The sequence below is a fragment of the Ambystoma mexicanum genome, unplaced genomic scaffold, assembly GCF_040938575.1.
Source record: "Ambystoma mexicanum isolate Mex_15411 unplaced genomic scaffold, UKY_AmexF1_1 Mex_scaf3, whole genome shotgun sequence".
Classification (NCBI taxonomy): domain Eukaryota; kingdom Metazoa; phylum Chordata; class Amphibia; order Caudata; family Ambystomatidae; genus Ambystoma; species Ambystoma mexicanum.
Window position 1 is genome coordinate 340,926 of NW_027182444.1, and position 17,554 is coordinate 358,479.

Genomic DNA, 17,554 nt, shown 5'->3' on the forward strand with positions numbered 1-17,554 from the left:
CCTGTAGCAAGAGATGTGATATCTCAATGATTCTAATACCAAACCTCAGACCCATCCTATAGAATGAAATGTGATATCCAACTCCTTTCCATTCCAAACCTGAGACCCTTCTTATAGCATGAGATGTGATATCCAACTCCTTCCCATTCCAAACCTGAGACCCTTCCTATAGCATGATATGTGATATCCAAGTCCTTCTCATTCCAAACCTGAGACCCTCCCTGTAGCATGAGATGTGATATCTCAATGCTTCTAATACCAAACCTGAGACCCTTCCTATACCATGAGATGTGATATCCAACTCCTTCTCATTCCAAACCTGGGACCATTCCTATAGCATGAGATGTGATATCCAACTCCTTCCCATTCCAATCCTGAGTCCCTTCCTATAGCATGAGATGTGATATCTCAGTGCTTATAATACCAAACCTGAGACCTGTCCTATAGCATGAGATGTGATATCCAACTCCTTCTCATTCCAAACCTGAGACCCTTCTTATAGCATGAGATGTGATATCCAACTCCTTCCCATTCCAATCCTGAGTCCCTTCCTATAGCATGAGATGTGATATCTCAGTGCTTCTAATACCAAACCTGAGACCCTTCCTATAGCATGAGATGTTATATCCAACTCCTTCCCATTCCAATTCGGAGACCCTTCCTATAGCATGAGATGTGATATCTCAATGCTTCTAATACCAAACCTGACACCCTTCCTATCGCATGAAATGTGATATCCAACTCCTTCTCATTCCAAACCTGAGACCCTTCTTATAGCATGACATGTGATATCCAACTCCTTCCCATTACAAACCTGAGACCCTTCCTATAACATGAGATGTGATATCTCAATGCTTCTAATACCAAACCTGAGACCCTTCCTATAGCATGATATGTGATATCCAACTCCTTCCCATTCCAATCCTGAGTCCCTTCCTATAGCATGAGATGTGATATCTCAGTGCTTCTAATACCAAACCTGAGACCCTTCCTATAGAATGAAATGTGATATCCAACTCCTTCCCACTCAAAACCTGAGACCCTTCTCATAGCATGAGATGTGATATCCAACTCCTTCCCATTCCAAACCTGAGACCCTTCCTATAGCATGAGATGTGATATCAAACTCATTCCCATTCCAAACCTGAGACCCTTCCTGTAGCATGAGATGTGATATCTCAATGCTTCTAATACCAAACCTGAGACCCTTCTCATAGCATGAGATGTGATATCCAACTCCTTCCCATTCCAAACCTGAGACCCTTCCTATAGCATGAGATGTGATATCAAACTCCTTCCCATTTCAAACCTGAGACCCTTCCTATAGCATGAGATGTTATATCCAACTATTTCCCATTCCAATCCTGAGACCCTTCTTATAGCATGAGATGTGATATCCAACTCCTTCCCATTTCAAACCTGAGACCCTTCCTATAGCATGAGATGTGACATCAAACTCCTTCCCATTCCAAACCAAAGACCCTTCCTGTAGCAAGAGATGTGATATCTCAATGATTCTAATACCAAACCTCAGACCCGTCCTATAGAATGAAATGTGATATCCAACTCCTTCCCATTCCAAACCTGAGACCCTTCTTATAGCATGAGATGTGATATCCAACTCCTTCCCATTCCAAACCTGAGACCCTTCCTATATCATGATATGTGATATCCAAGTCCTTCTCATTCCAAACCTGAGACCCTCCCTGTAGCATGAGATGTGATATCTCAATGCTTCTAATACCAAACCTGAGACCCTTCCTATACCATGAGATGTGATATCCAACTCCTTCTCATTCCAAACCTGGGACCATTCCTATAGCATGAGATGTGATATTCAACTTCATCCCATTCCAACCTGAGACCCTTCCTATAGCATGAGATGTGATATCCAACTCCTTCCCATTCCAATCCTGAGACCCTTCCTATAGCATGAGATGTTATATCCAACTCCTTCCCATTCCAATTATGAGACCCTTCCTATAGCATGAGATGTGATATCTCAATGCTTCTAATACCAAACGTGACACCCTTCCTATCGCATGAAATGTGATATCCAACTCCTTCTCATTCCAAACCTGAGACCCTCCCTGTAGCATGAGATGTGATATCTCAATGCTTCTAATACCAAACCTGAGACCCTTCCTATAACATGAGATGTGATATCTCAATGCTTCTAATACCAAACCTGAGACCCTTCCTATAGCATGAGATGTGATATCCAACTCCTTCCCATTCCAATCCTGAGTCCCTTCCTATAGCATGAGATGTGATAACTCAGTGCTTATAATACCAAACCTGAGACCCGTCCTATAGCATGAGATGTGATATCTCAGTGCTTCTAATACCAAACCTGAGACCCTTCCTATAGAATGAAATGTGATATCCAACTCCTTCCCACTCAAAACCTGAGACCCTTCTCATAGCATGAGATGTGATATCCAACTCCTTCCCATTCCAAACCTGAGACCCTTCCTATAGCATGAGATGTGATATCAAACTCATTCCCATTCCAGACCTGAGACCCTTCCTGTAGCATGAGATGTGATATCTCAATGCTTCTAATACCAAACCTGAGACCCTTCTCATAGCATGAGATGTGATATCAAACTCCTTCCCATTCCAAACCAAAGACCCTTCCTGTAGCAAGAGATGTGATATCTCAATGATTCTAATACCAAACCTCAGACCCGTCCTATAGAATGAAATGTGATATCCAACTCCTTCCCATTCCAAACCTGAGTCCCTTCCTATAGCATGAGATGTGATATCTCAGTGCTTATAATACCAAACCTGAGACCTGTCCTATAGCATGAGATGTGATATCCAACTCCTTCTCATTCCAAACCTGAGACCCTTCCTATAGCATGAGATGTGATATCCAACTCCTTCCCATTCCAATCCTGAGTCCCTTCCTATAGCATGAGATGTGATATCTCAGTGCTTCTAATACCAAACCTGATACCCTTCCTATAGCATGAGATGTTATATCCAACTCCTTCCCATTCCAATTCGGAGACCCTTCCTATAGCATGAGATGTGATATCTCAATGCTTCTAATACCAAACCTGACACCCTTCCTATCGCATGAAATGTGATATCCAACTCCTTCTCATTCCAAACCTGAGACCCTTCTTATAGCATGAGATGTGATATCCAACTCCTTCCCATTCCAAACCTGAGACCCTTCCTATAACATGAGATGTGATATCTCAATGCTTCTAATACCAAACCTGAGACCCTTCCTATAGCATGATATGTGATATCCAACTCCTTCCCATTCCAATCCTGAGTCCCTTCCTATAGCATGAGATGTGATATCTCAGTGCTTCTAATACCAAACCTGAGACCCTTCCTATAGAATGAAATGTGATATCCAACTCCTTCCCACTCAAAACCTGAGACCCTTCTCATAGCATGAGATGTGATATCCAACTCCTTCCCATTCCAAACCTGAGACCCTTCCTATAGCATGAGATGTGATATCAAACTCATTCCCATTCCAAACCTGAGACCCTTCCTGTAGCATGAGATGTGATATCTCAATGCTTCTAATACCAAACCTGAGACCCTTCTCATAGCATGAGATGTGATATCCAACTCCTTCCCATTCCAAACCTGAGACCCTTCCTATAGCATGAGATGTGATATCAAACTCCTTCCCATTTCAAACCTGAGACCCTTCCTATAGCATGAGATGTTATATCCAACTATTTCCCATTCCAATCCTGAGACCCTTCTTATAGCATGAGATGTGATATCCAACTCCTTCCCATTTCAAACCTGAGACCCTTCCTATAGCATGAGATGTGACATCAAACTCCTTCCCATTCCAAACCAAAGACCCTTCCTGTAGCAAGAGATGTGATATCTCAATGATTCTAATACCAAACCTCAGACCCGTCCTATAGAATGAAATGTGATATCCAACTCCTTCCCATTCCAAACCTGAGACCCTTCTTATAGCATGAGATGTGATATCCAACTCCTTCCCATTCCAAACCTGAGACCCTTCCTATAGCATGATATGTGATATCCAAGTCCTTCTCATTCCAAACCTGAGACCCTCCCTGTAGCATGAGATGTGATATCTCAATGCTTCTAATACCAAACCTGAGACCCTTCCTATACCATGAGATGTGATATCCAACTCCTTCTCATTCCAAACCTGGGACCATTCCTATAGCATGAGATGTGATATCCAACTCCTTCCCATTCCAATCCTGAGTCCCTTCCTATAGCATGAGATGTGATATCTCAGTGCTTATAATACCAAACCTGAGACCTGTCCTATAGCATGAGATGTGATATCCAACTCCTTCTCATTCCAAACCTGAGACCCTTCTTATAGCATGAGATGTGATATCCAACTCCTTCCCATTCCAATCCTGAGTCCCTTCCTATAGCATGAGATGTGATATCTCAGTGCTTCTAATACCAAACCTGAGACCCTTCCTATAGCATGAGATGTTATATCCAACTCCTTCCCATTCCAATTCGGAGACCCTTCCTATAGCATGAGATGTGATATCTCAATGCTTCTAATACCAAACCTGACACCCTTCCTATCGCATGAAATGTGATATCCAACTCCTTCTCATTCCAAACCTGAGACCCTTCTTATAGCATGACATGTGATATCCAACTCCTTCCCATTCCAAACCTGAGACCCTTCCTATAACATGAGATGTGATATCTCAATGCTTCTAATACCAAACCTGAGACCCTTCCTATAGCATGATATGTGATATCCAACTCCTTCCCATTCCAATCCTGAGTCCCTTCCTATAGCATGAGATGTGATATCTCAGTGCTTCTAATACCAAACCTGTGACCCTTCCTATAGAATGAAATGTGATATCCAACTCCTTCCCACTCAAAACCTGAGACCCTTCTCATAGCATGAGATGTGATATCCAACTCCTTCCCATTCCAAACCTGAGACCCTTCCTATAGCATGAGATGTGATATCAAACTCATTCCCATTCCAAACCTGAGACCCTTCCTGTAGCATGAGATGTGATATCTCAATGCTTCTAATACCAAACCTGAGACCCTTCTCATAGCATGAGATGTGATATCCAACTCCTTCCCATTCCAAACCTGAGACCCTTCCTATAGCATGAGATGTGATATCAAACTCCTTCCCATTTCAAACCTGAGACCCTTCCTATAGCATGAGATGTTATATCCAACTATTTCCCATTCCAATCCTGAGACCCTTCTTATAGCATGAGATGTGATATCCAACTCCTTCCCATTTCAAACCTGAGACCCTTCCTATAGCATGAGATGTGACATCAAACTCCTTCCCATTCCAAACCAAAGACCCTTCCTGTAGCAAGAGATGTGATATCTCAATGATTCTAATACCAAACCTCAGACCCGTCCTATAGAATGAAATGTGATATCCAACTCCTTCCCATTCCAAACCTGAGACCCTTCTTATAGCATGAGATGTGATATCCAACTCCTTCCCATTCCAAACCTGAGACCCTTCCTATATCATGATATGTGATATCCAAGTCCTTCTCATTCCAAACCTGAGACCCTCCCTGTAGCATGAGATGTGATATCTCAATGCTTCTAATACCAAACCTGAGACCCTTCCTATACCATGAGATGTGATATCCAACTCCTTCTCATTCCAAACCTGGGACCATTCCTATAGCATGAGATGTGATATTCAACTTCATCCCATTCCAACCTGAGACCCTTCCTATAGCATGAGATGTGATATCCAACTCCTTCCCATTCCAATCCTGAGACCCTTCCTATAGCATGAGATGTTATATCCAACTCCTTCCCATTCCAATTATGAGACCCTTCCTATAGCATGAGATGTGATATCTCAATGCTTCTAATACCAAACGTGACACCCTTCCTATCGCATGAAATGTGATATCCAACTCCTTCTCATTCCAAACCTGAGACCCTCCCTGTAGCATGAGATGTGATATCTCAATGCTTCTAATACCAAACCTGAGACCCTTCCTATAACATGAGATGTGATATCTCAATGCTTCTAATACCAAACCTGAGACCCTTCCTATAGCATGAGATGTGATATCCAACTCCTTCCCATTCCAATCCTGAGTCCCTTCCTATAGCATGAGATGTGATAACTCAGTGCTTATAATACCAAACCTGAGACCCGTCCTATAGCATGAGATGTGATATCCAACTCCTTCTCATTCCAAACCTGAGACCCTTCTTATAGCATGAGATGTTATATCCAACTCCTTCCCATTCCAAACCTGAGACCCTTCCTATAACATGAGATGTGATATCTCAATGCTTCTAATATCAAACCTGAGACCCTTCCTATAGCATGAGATGTGATATCCAACTCCTTCCCATTCCAATCCTGAGTCCCTTCCTATAGCATGAGATGTGATATCTCAGTGCTTCTAATACCAAACCTGAGACCCTTCCTATAGCATGAGATGTTATATCCAACTCCTTCCCATTCCAATTCTGAGACCCTTCCTATAGCATGAGATGTGATATCTCAATGCTTCTAATACCAAACCTGACACCCTTCCTATCGCATGAAATGTGATATCCAACTCCTTCTCATTCCAAACCTGAGACCCTTCTTATAGCATGAGATGTGATATCCAACTCCTTCCCATTCCAAACCTGAGACCCTTCCTATAACATGAGATGGGATATCTCAATGCTTCTAATACCAAACCTGAGACCCTTCCTATAGCATGATATGTGATATCCAACTCCTTCCCATTCCAATCCTGAGTCCCTTCCTATAGCATGAGATGTGATATCTCAGTGCTTCTAATACCAAACCTGAGACCCTTCCTATAGAATGAAATGTGATATCCAACTCCTTCCCACTCAAAACCTGAGACCCTTCTCATAGCATGAGATGTGATATCCAACTCCTTCCCATTCCAAACCTGAGACCCTTCCTATAGCATGAGATGTGATATCAAACTCATTCCCATTCCAAACCTGAGACCCTTCCTGTAGCATGAGATGTGATATCTCAATGCTTCTAATACCAAACCTGAGACCCTTCTCATAGCATGAGATGTGATATCCAACTCCTTCCCATTCCAAACCTGAGACCCTTCCTATAGCATGAGATGTGATATCAAACTCCTTCCCATTTCAAACCTGAGACCCTTCCTATAGCATGAGATGTTATATCCAACTATTTCCCATTCCAATCCTGAGACCCTTCTTATAGCATGAGATGTGATATCCAACTCCTTCCCATTTCAAACCTGAGACCCTTCCTATAGCATGAGATGTGACATCAAACTCCTTCCCATTCCAAACCAAAGACCCTTCCTGTAGCAAGAGATGTGATATCTCAATGATTCTAATACCAAACCTCAGACCCGTCCTATAGAATGAAATGTGATATCCAACTCCTTCCCATTCCAAACCTGAGACCCTTCTTATAGCATGAGATGTGATATCCAACTCCTTCCCATTCCAAACCTGAGACCCTTCCTATAGCATGATATGTGATATCCAAGTCCTTCTCATTCCAAACCTGAGACCCTCCCTGTAGCATGAGATGTGATATCTCAATGCTTCTAATACCAAACCCGAGACCCTTCCTGTAGCATGAAATGTGATATCCAACTCCTTCCCATTCCAAACCTGAGACCTTTCCTATACCATGAGATATGATATCCAACTCCTTCTCATTCCAAACCTGAGACCCTTCCTGTAGCATGAGATGCGATATCTCAATGCTTCTAATACCAAACCTGAGACCCTTCCTATAGCATGAGATGTTATATCCAACTCCTTCTCATTCCAAACCTGAGACCCTTCCTATAGCATGAGATGTGATATTCAACTCCTTCCCATTCCAACCTGAGACCCTTCCTATAGCATGAGATGTGATATCCAACTCCTTCCCAATCCAATCCTGAGACCCTTCCTATAGAATGAGATGTGATATCTCAATACTTCTAATACCAAACCTGAGAACCTTCCTATAGCATGAGATGTGATACCCAACTCCTTCCCATTCCAAACCTGAGACCCTTCCTATAGCATGAGATGTTATATCCAACTATTTCCGATTCCAATCCTGAGACCCTTCTTATAGCATGAGATGTGATATCCAACTCCTTCCCATTTCAAACCTGAGACCCTTCCTATAGCATGAGATGTGACATCAAACTCCTTCCCATTCCAAACATGAGACCCTTCCTACAGCATGAGATGTTATATCCAACTATTTCCGATTCCAATCCTGAGACCCTTCTTATAGCATGAGATGTGATATCCAACTCCTTCCCATTTCAAACCTGAGACCCTTCCTATAGCATGAGATGTGACATCAAACTCCTTCCCATTCCAAACCAAAGACCCTTCCTGGAGCATGAGATGTGATATCTCAATGATTCTAATACCAAACCTCAGACCCTTCCTATAGAATGAAATGTGATATCCAACTCCTTCCCATTCCAAACCTGAGACCCTTCTTATAGCATGAGATGTGATATCCAACTCCTTCCCATTCCAAACCTGAGACCCTTCCTATAGAATGATATGCGATATCCAGGTCCTTCTCATTCCAAACCTGAGACCCTTCCTGTATAATGAGATGTGATATCTCAACGCTTCTAATACCAAAGCTGAGACCGTTTCTCAACCATGAGATGTGATATCCAACTCCTTCTCATTCCAAACCTGAGACCCTTCTTATAGCATGAGATGTGATATTCAACTCCTTCCCATTCCAACCTGAGACCCTTCCTATAGCATGAGATGTGATATCGAACTCCTTCCCATTCCAATCCTGAGACCTTTCCTATATCATGAGATGTTATATCCAACTCCTTCCCATTTCAATTATGAGACCCTTCCTATAGCATGAGATGTGATATCTCAATGCTTCTAATACCAAACCTGACACCCTTCCTATCGCATGAAATGTGATATCCAACTCCTTCTCATTCCAAACCTGAGACCCTTCTTATAGCATGAGATGTGATATCCAACTCCTTCCCATTCCAATCCTGAGTCCCTTCCTATAGCATGAGATGTGATATCTCAGTGCTTCTAATACCAAACCTGAGACCCTTCCTATAGCATGAGATGTTATATCCAACTCCTTCCCATTCCAATTCTGAGACCCTTCCTATAGCATGAGATGTGATATCTCAATGCTTCCCATTCCAAACCAAAGACCCTTCCTGTAGCAAGAGATGTGATATCTCAATGATTCTAATACCAAACCTCAGACCCATCCTATAGAATGAAATGTGATATCCAACTCCTTCCCATTCCAAACCTGAGACCCTTCTTATAGCATGAGATGTGATATCCAACTCCTTCCCATTCCAAACCTGAGACCCTTGATCCAGGTCCTTCTCATTCCAAACCTGAGACCCTCCCTATAGCATGAGATGTGATATCTCAGTGCTTATAATACCAAACCTGAGACCTGTCCTATAGCATGAGATGTGATATCCAACTCCTTCTCATTCCAAACCTGAGACCCTTCTTATAGCATGAGATGTGATATCCAACTCCTTCCCATTCCAATCCTGAGTCCCTTCCTATAGCATGAGATGTGATATCTCAGTGCTTCTAATACCAAACCTGATACCCTTCCTATAGCATGAGATGTTATATCCAACTCCTTCCCATTCCAATTCGGAGACCCTTCCTATAGCATGAGATGTGATATCTCAATGCTTCTAATACCAAACCTGACACCCTTCCTATCGCATGAAATGTGATATCCAACTCCTTCTCATTCCAAACCTGAGACCCTTCTTATAGCATGAGATGTGATATCCAACTCCTTCCCATTCCAAACCTGAGACCCTTCCTATAACATGAGATGTGATATCTCAATGCTTCTAATACCAAACCTGAGACCCTTCCTATAGCATGATATGTGATATCCAACTCCTTCCCATTCCAATCCTGAGTCCCTTCCTATAGCATGAGATGTGATATCTCAGTGCTTCTAATACCAAACCTGAGACCCTTCTCATAGCATGAGATGTGATATCCAACTCCTTCCCATTCCAAACCTGAGACCCTTCCTATAGCATGAGATGTGATATCAAACTCCTTCCCATTTCAAACCTGAGACCCTTCCTATAGCATGAGATGTTATATCCAACTATTTCCCATTCCAATCCTGAGACCCTTCTTATAGCATGAGATGTGATATCCAACTCCTTCCCATTTCAAACCTGAGACCCTTCCTATAGCATGAGATGTGACATCAAACTCCTTCCCATTCCAAACCTGAGACACTTCCTGTAGCATGAGATGTGATATCTCAATGCTTCTAATACCAAACCTGAGACCCTTCTCATAGCATGAGATGTGATATCCAACTCCTTCCCATTCCAAACCTGAGACCCTTCCTATAGCATGAGATGTGATATCAAACTCCTTCCCATTTCAAACCTGAGACCCTTCCTATAGCATGAGATGTTATATCCAACTATTTCCCATTCCAATCCTGAGACCCTTCTTATAGCATGAGATGTGATATCCAACTCCTTCCCATTTCAAACCTGAGACCCTTCCTATAGCATGAGATGTGACATCAAACTCCTTCCCATTCCAAACCAAAGACCCTTCCTGTAGCAAGAGATGTGATATCTCAATGATTCTAATACCAAACCTCAGACCCATCCTATAGAATGAAATGTGATATCCAACTCCTTTCCATTCCAAACCTGAGACCCTTCTTATAGCATGAGATGTGATATCCAACTCCTTCCCATTCCAAACCTGAGACCCTTCCTATAGCATGATATGTGATATCCAAGTCCTTCTCATTCCAAACCTGAGACCCTCCCTGTAGCATGAGATGTGATATCTCAATGCTTCTAATACCAAACCTGAGACCCTTCCTATACCATGAGATGTGATATCCAACTCCTTCTCATTCCAAACCTGGGACCATTCCTATAGCATGAGATGTGATATCCAACTCCTTCCCATTCCAATCCTGAGTCCCTTCCTATAGCATGAGATGTGATATCTCAGTGCTTATAATACCAAACCTGAGACCTGTCCTATAGCATGAGATGTGATATCCAACTCCTTCTCATTCCAAACCTGAGACCCTTCTTATAGCATGAGATGTGATATCCAACTCCTTCCCATTCCAATCCTGAGTCCCTTCCTATAGCATGAGATGTGATATCTCAGTGCTTCTAATACCAAACCTGAGACCCTTCCTATAGCATGAGATGTTATATCCAACTCCTTCCCATTCCAATTCGGAGACCCTTCCTATAGCATGAGATGTGATATCTCAATGCTTCTAATACCAAACCTGACACCCTTCCTATCGCATGAAATGTGATATCCAACTCCTTCTCATTCCAAACCTGAGACCCTTCTTATAGCATGACATGTGATATCCAACTCCTTCCCATTACAAACCTGAGACCCTTCCTATAACATGAGATGTGATATCTCAATGCTTCTAATACCAAACCTGAGACCCTTCCTATAGCATGATATGTGATATCCAACTCCTTCCCATTCCAATCCTGAGTCCCTTCCTATAGCATGAGATGTGATATCTCAGTGCTTCTAATACCAAACCTGAGACCCTTCCTATAGAATGAAATGTGATATCCAACTCCTTCCCACTCAAAACCTGAGACCCTTCTCATAGCATGAGATGTGATATCCAACTCCTTCCCATTCCAAACCTGAGACCCTTCCTATAGCATGAGATGTGATATCAAACTCATTCCCATTCCAAACCTGAGACCCTTCCTGTAGCATGAGATGTGATATCTCAATGCTTCTAATACCAAACCTGAGACCCTTCTCATAGCATGAGATGTGATATCCAACTCCTTCCCATTCCAAACCTGAGACCCTTCCTATAGCATGAGATGTGATATCAAACTCCTTCCCATTTCAAACCTGAGACCCTTCCTATAGCATGAGATGTTATATCCAACTATTTCCCATTCCAATCCTGAGACCCTTCTTATAGCATGAGATGTGATATCCAACTCCTTCCCATTTCAAACCTGAGACCCTTCCTATAGCATGAGATGTGACATCAAACTCCTTCCCATTCCAAACCAAAGACCCTTCCTGTAGCAAGAGATGTGATATCTCAATGATTCTAATACCAAACCTCAGACCCGTCCTATAGAATGAAATGTGATATCCAACTCCTTCCCATTCCAAACCTGAGACCCTTCTTATAGCATGAGATGTGATATCCAACTCCTTCCCATTCCAAACCTGAGACCCTTCCTATAGCATGATATGTGATATCCAAGTCCTTCTCATTCCAAACCTGAGACCCTCCCTGTAGCATGAGATGTGATATCTCAATGCTTCTAATACCAAACCTGAGACCCTTCCTATACCATGAGATGTGATATCCAACTCCTTCTCATTCCAAACCTGGGACCATTCCTATAGCATGAGATGTGATATTCAACTCCTTCCCATTCCAACCTGAGACCCTTCCTATAGCATGAGATGTGATATCCAACTCCTTCCCATTCCAATCCTGAGACCCTTCCTATAGCATGAGATGTTATATCCAACTCCTTCCCATTCCAATTATGAGACCCTTCCTATAGCATGAGATGTGATATCTCAATGCTTCTAATAGCAAACGTGACACCCTTCCTATCGCATGAAATGTGATATCCAACTCCTTCTCATTCCAAACCTGAGACCCTCCCTGTAGCATGAGATGTGATATCTCAATGCTTCTAATACCAAACCTGAGACCCTTCCTATAACATGAGATGTGATATCTCAATGCTTCTAATACCAAACCTGAGACCCTTCCTATAGCATGAGATGTGATATCCAACTCCTTCCCATTCCAATCCTGAGTCCCTTCCTATAGCATGAGATGTGATAACTCAGTGCTTATAATACCAAACCTGAGACCCGTCCTATAGCATGAGATGTGATATCCAACTCCTTCTCATTCCAAACCTGAGACCCTTCTTATAGCATGAGATGTTATATCCAACTCCTTCCCATTCCAAACCTGAGACCCTTCCTATAACATGAGATGTGATATCTCAATGCTTCTAATATCAAACCTGAGACCCTTCCTATAGCATGAGATGTGATATCCAACTCCTTCCCATTCCAATCCTGAGTCCCTTCCTATAGCATGAGATGTGATATCTCAGTGCTTCTAATACCAAACCTGAGACCCTTCCTATAGCATGAGATGTTATATCCAACTCCTTCCCATTCCAATTCTGAGACCCTTCCTATAGCATGAGATGTGATATCTCAATGCTTCTAATACCAAACCTGACACCCTTCCTATCGCATGAAATGTGATATCCAACTCCTTCTCATTCCAAACCTGAGACCCTTCTTATAGCATGAGATGTGATATCCAACTCCTTCCCATTCCAAACCTGAGACCCTTCCTATAACATGAGATGTGATATCTCAATGCTTCTAATACCAAACCTGAGACCCTTCCTATAGCATGATATGTGATATCCAACTCCTTCCCATTCCAATCCTGAGTCCCTTCCTATAGCATGAGATGTGATATCTCAGTGCTTCTAATACCAAACCTGAGACCCTTCCTATAGAATGAAATGTGATATCCAACTCCTTCCCACTCAAAACCTGAGACCCTTCTCATAGCATGAGATGTGATATCCAACTCCTTCCCATTCCAAACCTGAGACCCTTCCTATAGCATGAGATGTGATATCAAACTCATTCCCATTCCAAACCTGAGACCCTTCCTGTAGCATGAGATGTGATATCTCAATGCTTCTAATACCAAACCTGAGACCCTTCTCATAGCATGAGATGTGATATCCAACTCCTTCCCATTCCAAACCTGAGACCCTTCCTATAGCATGAGATGTGATATCAAACTCCTTCCCATTTCAAACCTGAGACCCTTCCTATAGCATGAGATGTTATATCCAACTATTTCCCATTCCAATCCTGAGACCCTTCTTATAGCATGAGATGTGATATCCAACTCCTTCCCATTTCAAACCTGAGACCATTCCTATAGCATGAGATGTGACATCAAACTCCTTCCCATTCCAAACCAAAGACCCTTCCTGTAGCAAGAGATGTGATATCTCAATGATTCTAATACCAAACCTCAGACCCGTCCTATAGAATGAAATGTGATATCCAACTCCTTCCCATTCCAAACCTGAGACCCTTCTTATAGCATGAGATGTGATATCCAACTCCTTCCCATTCCAAACCTGAGACCCTTCCTATAGCATGATATGTGATATCCAAGTCCTTCTCATTCCAAACCTGAGACCCTCCCTGTAGCATGAGATGTGATATCTCAATGCTTCTAATACCAAACCTGAGACCCTTCCTATACCATGAGATGTGATATCCAACTCCTTCTCATTCCAAACCTGGGACCATTCCTATAGCATGAGATGTGATATTCAACTCCTTCCCATTCCAACCTGAGACCCTTCCTATAGCATGAGATGTGATATCCAACTCCTTCCCATTCCAATCCTGAGACCCTTCCTATAGCATGAGATGTTATATCCAACTCCTTCCCATTCCAATTATGAGACCCTTCCTATAGCATGAGATGTGATATCTCAATGCTTCTAATACCAAACGTGACACCCTTCCTATCGCATGAAATGTGATATCCAACTCCTTCTCATTCCAAACCTGAGACCCTCCCTGTAGCATGAGATGTGATATCTCAATGCTTCTAATACCAAACCTGAGACCCTTCCTATAACATGAGATGTGATATCTCAATGCTTCTAATACCAAACCTGAGACCCTTCCTATAGCATGAGATGTGATATCCAACTCCTTCCCATTCCAATCCTGAGTCCCTTCCTATAGCATGAGATGTGATATCTCAGTGCTTATAATACCAAACCTGAGACCCGTCCTATAGCATGAGATGTGATATCCAACTCCTTCTCATTCCAAACCTGAGACCCTTCTTATAGCATGAGATGTTATATCCAACTCCTTCCCATTCCAAACCTGAGACCCTTCCTATAACATGAGATGTGATATCTCAATGCTTCTAATATCAAACCTGAGACCCTTCCTATAGCATGAGATGTGATATCCAACTCCTTCCCATTCCAATCCTGAGTCCCTTCCTATAGCATGAGATGTGATATCTCAGTGCTTCTAATACCAAACCTGAGACCCTTCCTATAGAATGAAATGTGATATCCAACTCCTTCCCATTCCAAACCTGAGACCCTTCCTATAGCATGAGCTGTGATATCAAACTCATTCCAATTCCAAACCTGAGACCCTTCCTGTAGCATGAGATGTGATATCTCAATGCTTCTAATACCAAACCTTAGACCCTTCCTATACCATGAGATGTGATATCCAACTCCTTCTCATTCCAAACCTGAGACCCTTCTTATAGCATGAGATGTGATATCCAACTAATTCCCATTCCAACCTGAGACCCTTCCTATAGCATGAGATGTGATATTCAACTCCTTCCCATTCAAATCCTGAGACCCTTCATATAGCATGAGATGTGATATCTCAATTCTTCTAATACCAAACCTGAGACCCTTCCTATAGCATGAGATGTGATATCTCAATGCTTCTATTACCAAACTTGAGACCCTTCCTATAACATGAGATGTGATATCAAACTCCTTCCCATTCCAAACCTGAGACCCTTCCTATAGCATGAGATGTGATATCTCAATGCTTCTAATACCAAACCTGAGACCCTTCCTATACCATGAGATGTGATATCCAACTCCTTCTCATTCCAAACCTGAGACCCTTCCTATAGCATGAGATGTGATATTCAACTCCTTCCCATTCCAACGTGAGACCCTTCCTATAGCATGAGATGTGATATCCAACTCCTTCCCATTCCAATCCTGAGACCCTTCCTATAGCATGAGATGTTATATCCAACTCCTTCCCATTCCAATTATGAGACCCTTCCTATAGCATGAGATGTGATATCTCAATGCTTCTAATACCAAACCTGAGACCCTTCCTATAGCATGATATGTGATATCCAACTCCTTCCCATTCCAATCCTGAGTCCCTTCCTATAGCATGAGATGTGATATCTCAGTGCTTCTAATACCAAACCTGAGACCCTTCCTATAGAATGAAATGTGATATCCAACTCCTTCCCACTCAAAACCTGAGACCCTTCTCATAGCATGAGATGTGATATCCAACTCCTTCCCATTCCAAACCTGAGACCCTTCCTATAGCATGAGATGTGATATCAAACTCATTCCCATTCCAAACCTGAGACCCTTCCTGTAGCATGAGATGTGATATCTCAATGCTTCTAATACCAAACCTGAGACCCTTCTCATAGCATGAGATGTGATATCCAACTCCTTCCCATTCCAAACCTGAGACCCTTCCTATAGCATGAGATGTGATATCAAACTCCTTCCCATTTCAAACCTGAGACCCTTCCTATAGCATGAGATGTTATATCCAACTATTTCCCATTCCAATCCTGAGACCCTTCTTATAGCATGAGATGTGATATCCAACTCCTTCCCATTTCAAACCTGAGACCATTCCTATAGCATGAGATGTGACATCAAACTCCTTCCCATTCCAAACCAAAGACCCTTCCTGTAGCAAGAGATGTGATATCTCAATGATTCTAATACCAAACCTCAGACCCGTCCTATAGAATGAAATGTGATATCCAACTCCTTCCCATTCCAAACCTGAGACCCTTCTTATAGCATGAGATGTGATATCCAACTCCTTCCCATTCCAAACCTGAGACCCTTCCTATAGCATGATATGTGATATCCAAGTCCTTCTCATTCCAAACCTGAGACCCTCCCTGTAGCATGAGATGTGATATCTCAATGCTTCTAATACCAAACCTGAGACCCTTCCTATACCATGAGATGTGATATCCAACTCCTTCTCATTCCAAACCTGGGACCATTCCTATAGCATGAGATGTGATATTCAACTCCTTCCCATTCCAACCTGAGACCCTTCCTATAGCATGAGATGTGATATCCAACTCCTTCCCATTCCAATCCTGAGACCCTTCCTATAGCATGAGATGTTATATCCAACTCCTTCTCATTCCAAACCTGAGACCCTCCCTGTAGCATGAGATGTGATATCTCAATGCTTCTAATACCAAACCTGAGACCCTTCCTATAACATGAGATGTGATATCTCAATGCTTCTAATACCAAACCTGAGACCCTTCCTATAGCATGAGATGTGATATCCAACTCCTTCCCATTCCAATCCTGAGTCCCTTCCTATAGCATGAGATGTGATATCTCAGTGCTTATAATACCAAACCTGAGACCCGTCCTATAGCATGAGATGTGATATCCAACTCCTTCTCATTCCAAACCTGAGACCCTTCTTATAGCATGAGATGTTATATCCAACTCCTTCCCATTCCAAACCTGAGACCCTTCCTATAACATGAGATGTGATATCTCAATGCTTCTAATATCAAACCTGAGACCCTTCCTATAGCATGAGATGTGATATCCAACTCCTTCCCATTCCAATCCTGAGTCCCTTCCTATAGCATGAGATGTGATATCTCAGTGCTTCTAAT